The sequence below is a fragment of the Mus musculus genome, chromosome 5, assembly GCF_000001635.26.
Source record: "Mus musculus strain C57BL/6J chromosome 5, GRCm38.p6 C57BL/6J".
Classification (NCBI taxonomy): Eukaryota; Metazoa; Chordata; class Mammalia; order Rodentia; family Muridae; genus Mus; species Mus musculus.
In genome coordinates this window covers 107030711-107047547 of record NC_000071.6, presented here as the reverse complement: position 1 = coordinate 107047547, position 16837 = coordinate 107030711, and the positions used below count along the sequence as shown (strand labels likewise).

At 46.5% G+C, this 16837-nt stretch overlaps 1 long non-coding RNA gene across 1 annotated transcript; it reads left to right on the top strand.

Annotated features, from left to right (window-relative positions):
* Positions 1-1927: 1927 nt before the first annotated feature.
* On the top strand, positions 1928-5837 carry Gm33371. Its single transcript, XR_389481.4, has 3 exons — positions 1928-3413; positions 4096-4181; positions 4521-5837. It is a non-coding gene; the product is annotated as a predicted gene, 33371 (long non-coding RNA).
* The last annotated feature ends 11000 nt before the right edge of the window (positions 5838-16837 follow it).

The window sequence follows — 16837 nt, the reverse complement described above, 5'->3', positions numbered from 1 at the left end:
TCAGTCTGCTTTCTTATGCTCCTCAGGACCAGTTGCCCAGAGACAACATAGCCACGAAGAGCCACATCTGCCAGTGTCACCATTCATCAAGAAAATGTCCCATAGGCTTATGAACAGGCCAAGCTGATGGAAGCATTCTCTCAGCTGAGGTTCCTTCTTCCCAAACTTCCCTAAGTTTGTATCAAGATGACAAAAACCAACCAGCACAGTGTTTATAATCTCAGAACTCAAGAGGCTGAATCAGGAAAAAGAACAAAACAAAAATCATAGGTGTATAATATATAGCAGGTTATGTGCCTCTCCTTTACCTTAAGTTCTAAAAAAAAATCTCAGAAACTATCTTCCTTGGATTCCCAATCAGACACATGTTTTGCTTTGCTGAGGATGTATATCTATCGTTCAAGGGTAGTTCCATAGTTTTACTTATAATTCTCTCTTCTATCATCAAGTCCAGATCAAGAGCTCCAAGACACAATTATCACCCCTTTCCAGGGAGTAGAGGCTAAGCTAAGAGCAGCAGCAGCAGCCCGTAGGAGTGCTGTCTAGAATCAGTCTGAACTCCACACATGAGGCTCAGCCTGGACTGCATGCATGAGTCCTTCGTCCTTTTGTCATGGGGAAAATTCACGGCAGAAATCACGCTGCTGTTGAAACTGAAGTGAGGGCAGATAGTCAAACTCCCACAAACCAGTGCAGCTGGGGAGTGAGAGCCTCTTCCCTAAAAAGGACTGAGGTTGGAGGGCTGTGCCTCCATCTGGAGCCTGTTTACAAGATTCAAGCTATCAGGACAGCCCGGGACAAAACAGCTCATTAGTCTTGTTTTCAAATGCATTTGAAAATAAAAGTCAACAAAAGTCAAGCTGAAAATTTTAAAGAGGTCTGGAAGAAAGTGTCCTGCTTAAACAAACAACGGAGAGGAGGGTGGGGGAAGGGAGGAAGGGAGGAGAGGAGGGAAGAAGGGAGGGAGGGAAAGAGGAAGGGAGCAAGGAGGGAGGGAGAAAGGAGGAAGGGAGAAGGGAAGGAGGGGAAGTGAAGGGAGGGAGAAGGGAGGGAGGAACAAGCCTAAGCCTATTTGTCTAAATCCCCAAGTTCATATTTAGAACTTGCTGTCTAAATGTGAAATTACAACACTTGAAGAGAGCCTTATCTCTAGTTTAAACCAGATTTGACCTGAACCAACTTTCCCCGCATTATAACTGTGTCTTGCTTTCCCATGTGTTGTCTCCTAAGTATTTTCTTCGCATCCTGATCTTCACGTCTACCTTTCAGTTTGCACCTTAGTGTCCTGACCATGTTTTCTTATTTTCCTTTCAGAAACAGTATACCCAGACTGGCCTCAAGCTTGTAATCCTCCTGCCTCAGCCTGCCACAAATTGGACCTGCAGGTGTGTGTGTGCCAGCTGAGGGGCGAGGCTCAGAGATCCTTCCTTGTTCCTCTCTTGCTTCGTTTAAGTCATTTCCAATTTCTCCTCATTAGAACCCTGCCGTGAGCATTTTTTTGGTACTTACTGTGTTTCAGCACTTGAGAGATTCCTTAAGAGAGATTTCTGGAAGCAGAAATATTGTTTAAGTGGTATGAACACTTTTATTCCCTGGACTCTTGGCTTTGGTGTTTTTCCAAGGAACTATACTTATCTGTTTCATCATTAGTAATTAACGACAATCTTTTCACATTGTGAGATACTAATTTGTGTAATTTAATAGAAAAAGAATCCATTTTTCTAGAAGCTTTAAGGTTTTTAAGAAGGCCAGTCTGCCTATCTTTTCCTGTCAGCATTCTCTGACTGCTCTGGGCTAGCAGTCTTTACCCACACAGTGTGGCCATGAGAGGGGTGAGCACATAGGGAACCCTGGTCCCCACTCACCTGGGCCACACTAAGGAGTGACTGAGAACCTCTGACACCGAAGGTGGGGGTGAAACTGCTTTGAAGGTAAGAGGTATTATTAGTTCTACACTAGACAAAAAGAAAGGATGAGTTCCTGGGGGGTGTATAGAAAGCATCAACCGAAGGCACCCTAAGAAATGCAGTGGGTGACCCCTGAGTGTTTAAGGTAAGGGGAGGGAGTCTGTGGGAAGCAAAAGAATGAAACATCAAGCAAAAAAAGGAGGAACGCAAGAATAAGGAAGAGGAGATGGGCTCGTGTGCTCGAAGAGAGGCAGCGTGGCAAAGAAAAACACTGCTCAGAGATAAGCGAATGAAAGAAGCCACTGCAGGGACAGTTGGGGATGTGAGAGTTTGCGTCAGATGGACCTGACTCAGAGGAGCAGGGCATGCTGGGAATGGGGTCAGTGCAGCAGAAGCTTCAGAGCCTCTGTGGAGAACGGAGAAAGCAAGCAGAGCAGGGAGCACTGACGACGCCTGATCTTATCACTTGGTCAGTGACCCTACTCACAATGAGCCTCACTCACAGACAACAAGCCGACGGGAAAATTTAGAGTTAAAAGTTTTTAGCTGTCGATAGCCACATTATCCTAAGTCTGTGATGATGAGCTGGCTCTAGCGTTCTGTCAGCCAGCAAGCAGAATCATGAAGGATGATGTAGGAGATTTGTTCTTACAGGAGTAAACCATAAGCACCTGGGAGTCTGACGGAGGAGGCTGTGCACACCATCTGCCTTTGTGACTGATGATGACGTCAGAGTCACTGCAGATGGACAGAGAAGAAGCACAGGGGTCATGAGGGAGAGAACAGAGGCAAACTAGAACTTGTAGCGACCGTGGGTCTCCCGGGTGGGTTTCCTCTCCAGCCTTGAGAGTGGGAAATGAAGATGCTTGTGCCCCTTGTCCGAGGTATGCCACAGCCAGACCAGGATCTAGAGGGAAGAAGTTGAACCTTGGACAGCCTGCAAGACGTCTAACAAGACATATAAGCCACAGAGGTGCCTGGGGACTCATCTTTTAAGCATAAAAATGGAAGCCACCAAGCTGGGAAGATGGCAGAGACAAAGTTGTGGCAACCCCATCCTCCCTAGCTCCAATAAACACATATATAAGTGTAACTTTAAAATGTGTTTAAATAGTCGATACCTCAACTCCTTCTAAATCTCTCATGGAAAGTCTTAGAGGAAAGGAGACCCTGGGGTTCCAGGTGTCCTTGTGGCTGAGATGGCACCTTATGAAGCCACCACACAGGAGCAGAATCTGTTTCCAAAGTATCTAAGGTGCTGGATGGAGACCCACATGAGGATCCAGAACATGAAGTCAACTGTAGGCAAAGCTTGAGTCTTGTAAAAAGAAAAATGGCAGCCAAAATGTTACAATTTGGACCCAGACAAAGTCATGCCCTTTGTTACGGCCGGGATGGAGGCATTTGGAACCTGCTTTTTTTTTTGGTTGTACAAACAAGAGAGCAGAAACTTCCTACCTGTTGGCAGAACCTCCTAAGCTGCAGAAACTCTTTGTCACTGTGTTGGTAAGTCATTGAGAAGTTTGGGGTAAAAGGATCCCCCCACGCACACCCTGTGTTTGGCAATGTAGCCTTAACTTTTTCTTCTTGTCTTGGCACACCCTGGTAACATAGCCTAGTCAGAACATTGAGAGCCATTTCTCTAGCCAGCACCACAAGTGGTGCCTGGCCTGAGTGGTCAGCTCTCCTGTGGAGACAGTGCAGTGTGACCTTGAAGACTTTTGCATTGCCAGCTTCATCATTCACCTGGCCTTTGTTTTGACTCAGGGTTTCATGCTCCCCCCATGCTGGCCTCATGCAGCTGATGCTGGACTCATGCAGCTGATGCTGGCCTCATGCACCCAATGCTGGCCCTATGCAGCTAATGCTTGCCTTGCACTCTTTTAAGCCTGAACTTCTGCCCTGCCACCCTCTAACTCCCAAGTGCTGAAATTGCAGACAGGGACAACCGCATGCAGTTTTATGAGTTATTGGGGATCCTAGCAAGATTCCGTTACATGCTAGGAAGACTCTACCAACTGAGGCACAGCTCCAGCCCTTCCTTCACTTTACGTAGGAGGAGATGAGCACCACACTAGAAACTAGACCTCCAAGGGCCCCGTCCCCATGCCAAGCTCAAAGGGCCATAGGACTTGGAGGGGTTTATATTTTAATCAGGTACAGACATCATTTATTTTATTTCCTACAGATATGCAAGTAAGCTACACTGGAAAGTAGGACCATACGATAGGACCTGGATTTGAAGAAGTTGGAAAACACCCTTGGAACCCGGAAGTTGGTCTCTTATGGCGTTCTTCACCCCACATCACTGCCCTCTCTCACTCTTTGTGCTCTCCACCGCGTTCCCTTTCTCCCCTCCCCCCTAACCCCCCTTCCCCCCTGTCATTTCCTTTTCTTTCTGTCTCTCTACCCTTCAATCTCATCCCAGAAGCTCACAGACAAATCTCAGAATGATTAGGCCTGAAACTAAGCTGGGACCAAGAAGAGAGATGGTGCCAGGGGAACAGACTGACCAGCGCTGGGGTGCATTGGGGTGGCGGGATGGAGTGGTCAGGGGCCCAGGCGGGAACTGAGGAAGCCTCTCGCTTGTCTTCCCCATCACCCTCCTCTCAGGCCTTTACTGGTGACCAGACTGTCTCTGAAGGAAGGAAGACCCTGGAAACCATAGCTGTCATGAAACCATCTCTTACATCAGCTCTGGACCCCGTCTCCCTGGTTAAGAAGTTTTTCTAAATGCCTAAATCTCCTAACTCCCCTGACTGCCCAGAAAGACCCAGAGCAGTCTCAAACACCCAGCCAGGCACCCACCCACTTGTAATTAGCGCCAGCTAGGCCTGGGTGATGTTGGCCTCTGAACTTTTCTGCATTTCTCCTAGATGCAAACCCACCGTGCTTTGGAGCCATGTTCCGGCAGCCGCACTGCCTGCTTTACGCTGTGTATGCACTCTCATGTCCTGCTCACGCCAGTGCTTGCAAAGGGGCCTAAAGTAGTCTGGAATACCAGGTGCCCTGCTCCAGAGTTAAACTGATCATGCTATTTCCTCCCCACTTAAATCAGAGGGGCCCTTCCAATAGCAAACCCTGATACCATCTGAACTGTATCCTGAAGGAACTGGCTGGCAAGAATTGGAACCAGCTGGTAAGGAAGGGGCTCTGACAGCAAGACCAAAAGGTGAACTTGGTACATATGGCAGCCCTTGGGACTGGTACCAAGAGGGAGCACACTCAGGGCCACTTCTGCAGCCTCTAGGAACAGCGTGGCCCTTCTCCATACCATGCTGTGGGCAAGGAGACAAGTCAAGGCTGGTGACTGGAATGGTACCCTGCATCACAAAGATCACTTGGGAACCATGGACCAGAACCATGCCTTTGACTTGGGAGCTCACTGGAAATGCCAGACTCAAGCTCCGCACACACACCTCAGCCACAGAAACTGCCTACAGTAAGAGCCCAGGTGATTGATGCTAGTGTTCCAGAAACCCAGCTGTAGAGCTATGCGCTGCTAATTCCCACAAAGTCCTTGTCTGAGGGAGACACAGAGAGAGTGACTCACCTAAGGGGAAGAGCTAAAACTAGACATTTCTCTGAAAAAATTTTCCTTTTTAGTATTTTTAACTACAATTTAAGTTTAACGTCTACCAGAGTCAATGGTGTGCACATTCTTGTGCAACAGATTTCCATGTATTTATTTATTTATTGACAGTGCTGGGGGTTAAATTCAGGATGTATACATGCTGGGCCTGTGCTCCACCACTGAGCTCTACCTCCAGTTCTAGAAATTTCTGAACTGTTGTTAGCTTAGAGTGCTTTCTAGAGCACCGCTTTGCCTGTGGCAAAAGTCAGGAGAGACTTGTGACAGTGGATGTTTCTCTCAAAGTGCTTTCTCTCTCTCTTTCTCTTGCTCTCTCTCTCTCTCTCTCTCTCTGTGTGTTTGTGTGTGTGTGTATGGGGTGTGTGTGTGTTTGTGTGTGTGTATGGGTATGTGTATATGGGTGTCTGTGTGTGTATGTGTATATGTGTGTGTGTGTATGGATGGATGTCTCTGTGTATGTATGTGTATGTGTGTGTGTGTGTATGGATGGATGTCTCTGTGTATGTATGTGTGTGTGTGTGTGGGTGTGTGTCTGTCTGTTTATGTGTGTGCATATGAGTGTGTGCATGAGTGTGTTTATATGGCTGTCTCTGTGTATGTGTGTGTATGTGTGTGTGTTTGAGTGTGTGTGTGTGTGTGTGTGTGTGTGTGTGTGTGTGTATGTGTGTAGGGCATCAGATTTCCCAAGGCTGCAGTTACAGGCAGTTGTGTGTTCCCTGACATGGGTGCTAAGAACCTGACTCAGGTCCTTTGCAAGAACTAACAGCTGAGTGATCTCTCCAACTACATAGCGGATGCTGTACTCCACTCTTGGCATGGGCTTAGTGTTGTTCCCATTTAATCCTTCGGGATCTATGAGTGGGGATGTTTATTTTTCTTACTTTTAATCAGGTAAGGGATAGAACACTGAAAACAACTAGTAAATTCAGGAGCCACGTTCCCGGCATGGGGAGCTGGATCTGGACTTCCCAGGAGCAACTGAGAAGTGAGGATACGAGGGAATCTGCCGAGGACAAGAAAACTCTCTTCAGGTCGTTGCTGAGGAGTGAAGCTGAAACTGAGCGTGTCCGAACTCTTCACACAGCAACCACAAAGCTCAGGCTCAAGAAGGCGAATCTGAGTTACAAAAACATCCCCTGGAGAAACTCCTACGACCTTTGAGGACGCTTTGGATTCTGTCGGACCACGTCCATCGCTGTCTTTGACCACGTGTGCCCTGGAGGCCACCGGCTGGAAATGCCTGATCCGGCCGAGGTCTAGAAGACACCTCACCAACTACGCCTCTGTGTGAGTGAAATCCCAGCAAGCAGTGGATTAGGCACATTGGGGAGGAACACACCCTCTCTGCTTCTATTTTCAGAAAATTAATGAACGATTTCAGTTATGGCAAAACAGCCCTGTAGAGCAAGGGTCAGTTTGCTCTTTTAATCAAGAAGCTTTGCCAAATATTTACTAAAATAGGGCAGAGTCCTTGTAAAAGTATAAATAGTTTTGTTTCTTATTTAAAATAAAAAGGTCCCTAGCACCTTATATGGTCTGCTCCTTTGATAGCACTCAAGTGTTTCTATAGCAGGATTTCCATTGTGGCCTCTGTTAAGAGAAAAAAAGAGAAAGAAAGAAACAAAATCATAGCATAAGGTCTGAGAAAAGTGATGCTTTGTGCTTAAAAGAAGAAAAAGGAAGAAAGAAAGAAAACTGCAGACTAGGCTGAGGAGTAACGTCATCTCTGGAGGACAGAGCCTGTGACTGCTCATACGGACACAGAAGCCATGGGCAGGGCTCAGTTAGGTGGTCCTGCAGTTGGCTCCTTCCTGATAGAACCTTAACTATTCTGTTGTCCCTCTCTCCTCAGTGTGACTCAGGGCTCCTTGTTCAGCTTCTCTAGTCACAGGAGTCTTAGGAATAGTCATGTGACCTGACCGAGCAGTGTTAAGTGAGAGCTCTGAGGAGCCTGGAAGAGACTTTCCTGTTCCTAAGGAGAAGGAAGAAGGCGCAGATGACTCTTTCCTTGATGGTCACGTGGGGCCGTAGCCACAGTGGGGTCTCCACCATCTTGCTTTCTGGAGAGAAAGAAGATTGGGCAAGGTGACTGTGGAACTCACCTGACTTTGCCTTTCTTACTCTGTGAAATGATAACTTTCCTTCACTCAGTTTGAGAAGGTTACTCCAGCTGCCAGCAGCCTTCAAACTGGCTTGATGCAGCTCCCACGCCCACATGAAGACTTGCCATCTGTCCTTCTATTACTCCACCCTGGAAACCTCGCCCATCATTTTGCCAGAAAGGCTTCCGAGAGGATGAAGTTTCCTTAAACACTACAACAAAAAGCTAACACGGGCCGATAGGTCTACACAGTGACTCTCTAAGGGTCATGGCCTACTTTATAGCCATTGCGCAAAGCAGAAGGACCAGAGTGACTCCTGAAACCCTCTCTGTGGTAAAGATATGCTGTATCCGTAGCACGCGTGTTTCTGGGTCCACCCACACTTGCTCACGTATACCACTTGTGACCAGTAAGACAGCTGGTGAGGGCCAGGGTTGCTGGTGCAAAGCTAAGATAATGGACCTTACCAGCTTAATCATGAGGGAAACCTCTGAGGAACACCTCAGAAACAAGTTACAGATACCATGTCTGCTTGCCACTCCCAATCCCCAAACGGGGATCTTAAGTTTCAGAAAGAGCTCCTTTGCCTCAAGAGAAGAGGGCAAAGTTTGGAGTCTCCTAAGTATAACATGTTAATATTCGTGCTGTGCTTTTCCAGTGTTAACTTGATCTTAGGTTGCCCCTTGGCAGTGAGAGTCAGCCAACGTGACAAATAGCAGATATACCTTTTACGTTAGAATTTACTGTTTCTCCTTTATTGAATGTCTTTATGTAAAATATGCTAGAACCAGTACAAGAAATCAGGAAGAAATCTATTTCTTTTCCTTTTTAAAGGTTTATCTTATTTTTAGTTATGTGTGCATGTTTATGCGGGCATATGCAGTTAAGTGCAGTCATGTTCAGATGCCAGAAAAAAGCATTATATCCCTCTAGTACTGGTATTATGAGCATTTGTGTACCGTCCAACACAGGTGTTGGGAACCAAACTTGGCTTCTCTTCATCTCTAGTTCTTGGCCTCATTAATAGTATCAGGTTCTTTAAAAAAAAAAAAAAAAAAAAAAAAAAGTGGTTGGAAACTCCTCTAACAACCCTACCACTGTTGCCCCAGTGGGCATATCTTGCAAGCAGAAAGTTATTATAGCTTGCAGCAGGATTGCTGAGGTTAGACAGGTGTCAGGCTAGAAAGGCCCAGCAGAAAATCTTTTATTATTCTGCCTAAAGAACATATTAATAAAATGACTCCTCCTGGCATATTGCTATATGTAATACCATGTGGCTCTATAACCGTAGACCAGTGCCTCACGAGGGTCTGCACCAGAGATGGTGCTTCTTGCAGTAGGCGGTAATTAACGCAGAGACCCACAACTAGATAATGTGCAGAGGGTGAGAGACTCCAGAGTGCTCAGCCCTGAATGAGGGTGTCTTTATCACACTCCCTCCATTCAAGGCTCGGGGATCTATGAAGAAAGGGGAGAGGCAGGAAGTGTGTAAGAGACTGAAGTGAGAGTAATTTTAAGGACACAGCATTTTCCAGACAGAAGAGAGCAGACTGGCATAGGAGTTCACAGCAACTGTGGCAGCATGACCAAGACCTGCACAAGCTCGAGCTGGACAAAATCCCAGCACACAGGAGCAGAGACGTGCACACAGGTGTCTCACTGCACTGGCTGGGTTTTTGTGTCCTTGGCACAGCTGGAGTTATCACAGAAAAAGGAGCCTCCCTTGAAGAAATGTCTCCATGAGATCCAGCTGTAAGGCATTTTTATCAATTAGTGATCAAGGGTGGGAGGGCCGATGGTGGGTGGTACCATCTCTGGGCTGGTAATCCTGGGTTCTAAGAAAGCAAGCTGAGCAAGCCAGAGGAAGCAAGCCAGTAAGTAACATCCCTCCATGGCCTCTGCATCATCTCCTGCTTCCTGACCTGCTTAAGTTCCAGTCCTGACTTCCTTTGGTGATGAACAGCAATATGGAAAGTGTAAGCTGAATAAACCCTTTCCTCCCCAACTTGCTTCTTGGCCATGATGTTTTTGCAGGAACAGAAACCCTGACTAAGACACTCATCCTATCTAAAAAACTATTTTAAAAATCATAGCTGAAAAGAGATTCCTTTTGTTTCCCCAACCAAGTGTACCAACCTCACTGCAGGGCAGACCCCGTGCTCACAAGCAGTTGGACAACACAAATGGATTCTATGATTTTAATGACTTCTTTTTACTTTTTTTTTTTAAGAGAGGGAAAGAACGTGAAGCTAGATGGGTCGAAAGCAGGAAGAGAGTTGGGAACAAAAAAGAATATGATACACATATACTGAATGAAATTCTTAGAGAATAAATAAAAACTAAAGCATGCAATCAGTGACCACAGCCCCCGCTCCTGTTCTCTGAGCGTCCGGTGGAGTGAAGCGTTGGGTTTCCAGCTCTTCTTTAGCTGATTCTGGCTGTGTGCCATGACTAAGGTTCTGAGTCGGTTCTGGTTTTAATTTACCGGGTGCTCTATACCGTTTCTGGAATACTCACTCCATTTGTGTTGCTATCAAAGGTGAGTGTGTACTTCAGTTGTTTCTCCAGGTCTTTCCAAACCCTGGCCAACACCCATCTTCCTTTTCTTTTTCCAGTCAGGGATCTCTCTGTGCTGCCAGGGCACTCTTGCCTCAATGCCCCTGGTAACTGGATTACCGAGGGCACACACACCGACTCTTTGTTTAATTTTAGGCATCCTGACAGCTGTGAGGCAATTTTGATTTGCATTTCCCCGATCATTACCAACAGTGGACAGGTTTTCATATATCTGTTGGTTACTTAGTACATCCTTTCTGGAGAAATGACATTTCAAGCACTTAGCCTGTTTTTAAACTAGTCAGCAGGCTATTTTATTTTTCATTTTCTTATTGAGTTGTTTGAATTGCTCATATATTTTGGAAATTGACTCCTTGTCAGGCCTATGATTTCTTAAGTTTTGACATTTGTATTTGTGCAGATAAGTACAGTGCCCTGGCTACCTTCTGGATAGTTGTATTTATGCCCGTAGACAAGTGCTGCCCTCACTCTTACTCAACAAAGCCTTTTCACGAGAATGGTGGTGGACACAGAAGCACATGGCTGGTCAGGTGCTGAGGATAAGTGACAGCTACACGCTCAGTTCCGAATAGAATTTCTGCACCACCCCTTCTAAAGCTCAGGAGACAACACAGAAGCCATTGGAAAGAACATAAGCGCTAGAGATGTGGAGAAGGGCTGAAAAACAGCATCTTGCAAGCATGCCTCAGCGTCTTGCAAGCATGACTCAGCATCTTGCAAGCACGATTCAGCCTATTCAATCCTGGTCTCACAGTACCTTGGCCACCTGCAAAGGGCCTGCATAAGACTGAACCAGTCAGCAGTCAACCACAGAGCAAGGAGGGATCCATATGGCTCTACTCGCCCCTGCTGAACTATAGGCTCCTGACAGATTCAGAGGGGAGAAGACACTCTCCTCAGCTGTGTACCAACAAACCTGTCAGGCTTCGAGGAATAATTTCAAACCCATGGCCACACAGACAGCCTGTTACATGCAGTGGCCACAAAGCAACATGAACGTAGGAAAGGATTTGTAGGGAGGAAGGGGAGGGTAACACAGGTAGGAGGGAGATAAAGGTGACCATAGTCAATATATGCACTCTCTATATACATGAAACTGTCATACAACAAATTCAATAAAGGATTTCTAAAAACAAAACAAACAAACCAGAAACCTCACAAATCATAAACCAAGTGCCCCCGTAGTTAAAGCAGAAAGAGTCTCAGGTTGCGGTGACATTCTGGCACACATGAGCACATTCTCTGGTGGAGCACTACTCAGAAAGAATTACTGCCCTATAAATGCAAGGAGGCACTGAGAGTCCTTCTCTTCTCCTCCGTCCTGGAAAGGTACAGTGCTTTCCTTGTGTACTGCTTGCCCAGGATGACAGCACACACACTCCACCCCTTAGCACACACACCCTGACCCCAGTTTCACGACTTCTGGGATTCTGCCCTTTGATGTGAAATCCAACCCCCGGGCTCATGAGCTATGGTCTCCTGGGTTTTTGCCTATTGCTACAGCAGAAGGAAAGCAGGTCAGAGCCGTAACACAAGCACACACAGGACAGTCTTCACTTTGTAAAAAAATGCTTTCCCGTATGTTATCTCATGAGAAATTCTTAATCCTGGTAGGATTCTACAGACACAAAAAGCAGGAGAGATGTAAAAGCTCAAATTACTTTCTCAAGATCCTAGTCTGATGTAAGGCTGGCACTTGTGCACAGCCTCTTCACTCCAATGTTCTGTGTTGGTTTTGTTCCAAGATCCTCTCTTGACTTACAGAAGCACAAGACCAAGGTCTGATGGCTATGAACACAGGTTGCATCCAGTTCTGCCACTTACTAGCTTGGTGAACTTAGGAACGTTGCTAAGCCTCGGGGCCTGACTTGGCTTTCCCACCTATAAAACAGAAATGGTACCATGTACGTCACTGGGTTTGGAGCTAAATGTGTTGATGCAGGAAGAACATTAATCATAATGCTTGCACAAAGCACGGGGCTTGGGGCTCCTCAGGGTGAAGCAGCTATCAAAAAGAAACTGGCCTTAGTTAAGAATGTGGAATGTGAAGCTCACACACTTTTGTTAATTGTGTGGATTTAAAGTGGCTTATGAGCTTGTTTTCAGTCTCATCAAATCAAGGCAATCGGGGTATAGTAAGAAAAGTGCTAAGAATCATCCTATATGATCTCTGAGTTTCATGTAAGGTTCTCCATTGTCTAGGGTATAAGCAGGGGTGTGTGTGTGTGTGTGTGTGTGTGTGTGTGTGTGTGTGTGTTTGTGTGTGTGTGCATTTGTATGTGCATCTGTATGTGCATTCATGTGTGTGTGCATCTTTGTTTTTGAATGTGTGCATGTGCACTCGTGTGTGTATCGGTGTCTGTGTGTGTGTCTATCTGTCTCTTTGTATGTGTCTGTGTGTGTCTGTGTGTCTGTGTGTGTTCCCTTGGTGTCTAGGGAGATGGATGAAGGGGGTGAAAGGGCTTCAGTATCACATTTATCATCATTTCCTTTAAGTTAACATTTACCCTACATCCAAGCCAAGCAGTTAGCAATGCAGATTAAAATGCGAAGGACATTTGGAAATTGCCACAACTCTCTTGGAAAGCTTAAGAGCCCACAGACAAAGCTGCTGTTGATTTCATGGACTTAATTCTTGCATGGCCACAATATGATTTGTTAGTTAGATTTCTTGGGTTCATGGGTTTTGCTTAAAATGCTGCAGGGAAAACAGTAATGATCATAAATATTTGGGGGGGGGACACAAGTCAGCTGTAATACTCAGGCACCTGAAGGAACATTAGTGAGACAGAAAGCCAGATAGTGCTGAAGGAGCAGGACATTTAGAGGGGTGGAGCCACTTCAAGGGCCCCTGGGCCTCAGTCTCAATGCTTCTAAAGGAAACTGATTATTTGCTGAAGGTACCACACAGAAACAAAATAAACAGGCGTTAGTAAAGATTCCTTCACAAGAAAGAGGAACATTCCTCCATTGCTGGTGGGATTGCAAGCTGGTACAACCACTCTGGAAATCAATCCGGCGGTTCCTCAGAAAATTGGACATAGTACTACTGGAAGATCCAGCAATACCTTTCCTGGGCATATATCCAGAAGATGTTTCAACTGGTAATAAGGACACATGCTCCACTATGTTCATAGCAGCCTTATTTATAATAACCAGAAGCTGAAAAGAACCCAGATGTCTCTCAACATAGGAATAGATAGAGAAAATGTGGTACATTTACACAATGGAGTACTTCACAGCTATTAAAAACAATGAATTCATGAAATTCTTAGGCAAATGGATGGATCTGGAGGGTATCATCCTGAGTGAGGTAACCCAATCACAAAAGAACTCACATGATATGCACTCACTGATAAGTGGATATTAGCCCAGAAACTTAGAATATACAAGATACAATTTGCAAAACACGAGAAAATCAAGAGGAAGGAAGATCAAAGTGTGAATACTTCGTTCCTCCTTAGAACAGGGAACAAAATACCCATGTAAGGAGTTACAGAGACAAAGTTTGGAGATGAGACAGAAGGAAGGACCATGCAGAGACTGCCCCATCCAGGGATCCATACCATAATCAACCACCAAACACAGACACAATTGCATATGCCAGCAAGATTTTGCCGACAGGACCCTGATATAGCTGACTCTTGTGAGGCTATGCCAGTGCCTGGCAAATACAGAAGTGGAGGCTCAGACTCATCTATTATTAGATGAAACACACGGACCCCAATGGAGGAACTAGAAAGTACCCAAGGAGCTGAAGGGGTCTGTAACCCTACAGGAGGAACAGCAATACGAACTAACCAGTACCCCCTGAGCTCGTTTCTCTAGCTGCATATGTAGCAGAAGATGGCCTAATCGGCCATTACTGGGAGGAGAGGCCCTTGGTCTTGCAAAGATTATATGCCTCAATATAGGGGACTACCAGGGCCAGGAAGCAGGAGTAGATGGGTTGGGGAGCAGGGCGCAGGGGGGTGGGGGAGGGTACAAGGGACTTTTGGGATAGCATTTGAATTATAAATGAAGAAAATATCTAATAAAAAAAATTGTAAAAAAAAAAAAATTCCTTCACAGGGCAACAGTGATCACTGAAGGCCTGCCTCTTGCCCAGGGGGCGCATGGCTGAGCTCCCAGAGGTAAAGCCGTTTCAGAGCTCAGCTCTTTCTGGGTTGGGTAGTGAGTGAGGGTGTGTGTGTAAGGAGCGGGACTCTGCTGGAAGGGGCGGGGCTCTGCTGGAAGGGGCGGGGCTCTCCTGGAAGGGGCGGGGCTCTCCTGGAAGGGGCGGGGCTCTGCTGGAGCATCCTCAGTTCAGTTTTTCCTTGTCAACACCTACCTTCCCCTCCTCCAAAGCTCAGGCCCAGAATGGGTTCTAGGACCCTAGTGTGACTCCCTCCTTCCTCCCGTGGCAGAGCTTACTCTGGACACTCTCCTTGTTACCTCTTCTGATAACGTGGAGTCCCATGTAGCTCCTGCATTAGAGGACAGCCACCTTGTAAAAGGTTCTCGCCTCTCCCTTCTGGGGCAGTGACTGTCCAAGGTCTTAAGATGTAAGTAGGAGGGACCAAAGGAAGCCCACTTAGACTCCTTCTCCCAGTCTCATCCTATAGAAGACTACATGGTCACTTTAAACAATACTCCTGCTGAAAAAAAATCCTAACTTCCACCCAAACAAATGCACCATTGCATTCAAAGTTCTGTGTACTGGGCTGGGGAGCAGCAAGAGCATAAAGATTTGTGTTCTATCCCCTGTGCCCTCAGTAAAAACCCAGATGTGGTAGCACGCTCTTGGAATCCTGTCACCAGGGAAGAGACAAGCACATCACTGCACTTCCCCCCTGGCCTATACAAACTCACTCAAACACACACACACATACACACACTCATAACAGGTACCTATAGCAAGGCTTTCTCCTTTTGGTTTAACACACTGATGTCTTCAGTAGTGCTCTGAAAGTCAGCTCCACTCAGGGCTGCATAGTCACCTGAGGTATATGTTAAAATGCAGATTCCTAGATCCTCTCCCTGGCCCAGTGACTCAGAAGCCCGGGTGATGTAACCAGAAATGGGCATTTCATCCATTGATCCTGATCCACGCCAAAGCTGACTGTGATCAATGAGAGTTGCCAATAAATATTCACCCATTCAGTTCCTGAAGACTTGTTGAGAAATAGTTATGCATCAGGGATGTTTTCTGCTCTGGAAACATGGGGTGGGAGGAGGGGTTAGTAGACACCCAGAGAGGCACACCTTCCTCTAGGGGAGGCAAATGACACAGTAAAGAGACACTGCTGTGGCCTGAATACAAAATATGCTCTCAGGGACTCATGTGCTGAAGAAAGCTTGGTCCCTGATGCAGTGTGCAGAGGCAGAGAAGTGAGTGGGTCAGGACTCTGACTTAATCAATGGATTAATCCATTGATAGATCCATAATTGGTTTTGCTTTTGAGACAGGTATTGCCAGCTTGCTATGTATTGAAGGATATCCGTAAACTTCTGATTTTCCTGGTTCTTCCTGCCAATGCTTGGGATTATATAGGCCTTTGCCTCCATATTCTGATTTATGCAGGGCTGGGGATCAAACCCAGGCTTCATGCATGCTAGAAGTGCACTTTGCCAACCCAAGTACACTGAGCCCCATCCAAGTTCTAGATTCATGTTCACATGGGTCACTCAGAGTGGTGAGAGAGATGAAGCTTGGTTAGAGAAAGCAGAGCTCTGGAGATAAACTTGGAAGGTCGGATCTTGTCCTGGGCTTTTCTGCTTCCTCCGTGTGCTTCCTTGGTGTGCAGCCACTGGATGAGCAGCTTTGCTTTACAGGCTATCCCCACCATCGTACTCTGCCCAGTGATGAGGCAAGCAACCACGGACTCAGACAACTCCACCAGCCCTTGTTTGTCTCAGGTAATTCTTCATAGTATCAGGAAGTAACGAGAGAAGCCATTCTAGTGTGAGGTAGTGTCGAGTATGATGAGCAAAATAAAAATATATGAGCGTGGAGATCACAAGACAGCCTTGCTTCCTGGAAGGATGACTGTCAGGTAGTAACAGGCAAGCACCTACACAAACGGAACAGCCCATGCAAAGGTCCCAAGACAGGGAAGATGACCGACGGGCTTGAAATGTGGGTAGCCAGAGGGAGGTGGGGGGGTGGGGTGCAAGGGGTACAGCTCTCGGATTGGAGAGCTTGTGGTTCACGGAAAGCCCTTAGAGGACTCTGCTCTTCCTCTAGAGTCATGAACCACCAAGGGGTTTTCTACACAGAGGAACATGGCGCTCCATATCCCGCTGGAACAGGCTCTGCCTGCTGTGTGCTCCGCTTGCTCTGTGTCCAGCCTCTCCTGTTCCCATTCAGTTCTGTGGCTGCTAAGAGAGCTTGGTTCAAGTTAGCAAGAGTCCCTTCAGGACACAGATCCTGCCATTTGTAGCCTCTGTCTACGGATGAGGCATGAAGTACAGTTGTACCAGGAAGCATTCTCGAGCCCCACAAGACCAACTAGGAGCAGACTCTGATACAGTCGCATTAGGATCTCGTTATTCCAAGTTCGAGCCTGGGCTTACCACCAACCCACAAGACAGTTTGGTGACGCAGCCCTGAACTCTCATCGGGACAAAGTTTTATAGGAAATAGCAAACAAGGGGTGGAGGTTTCTAGCCTGACAAGC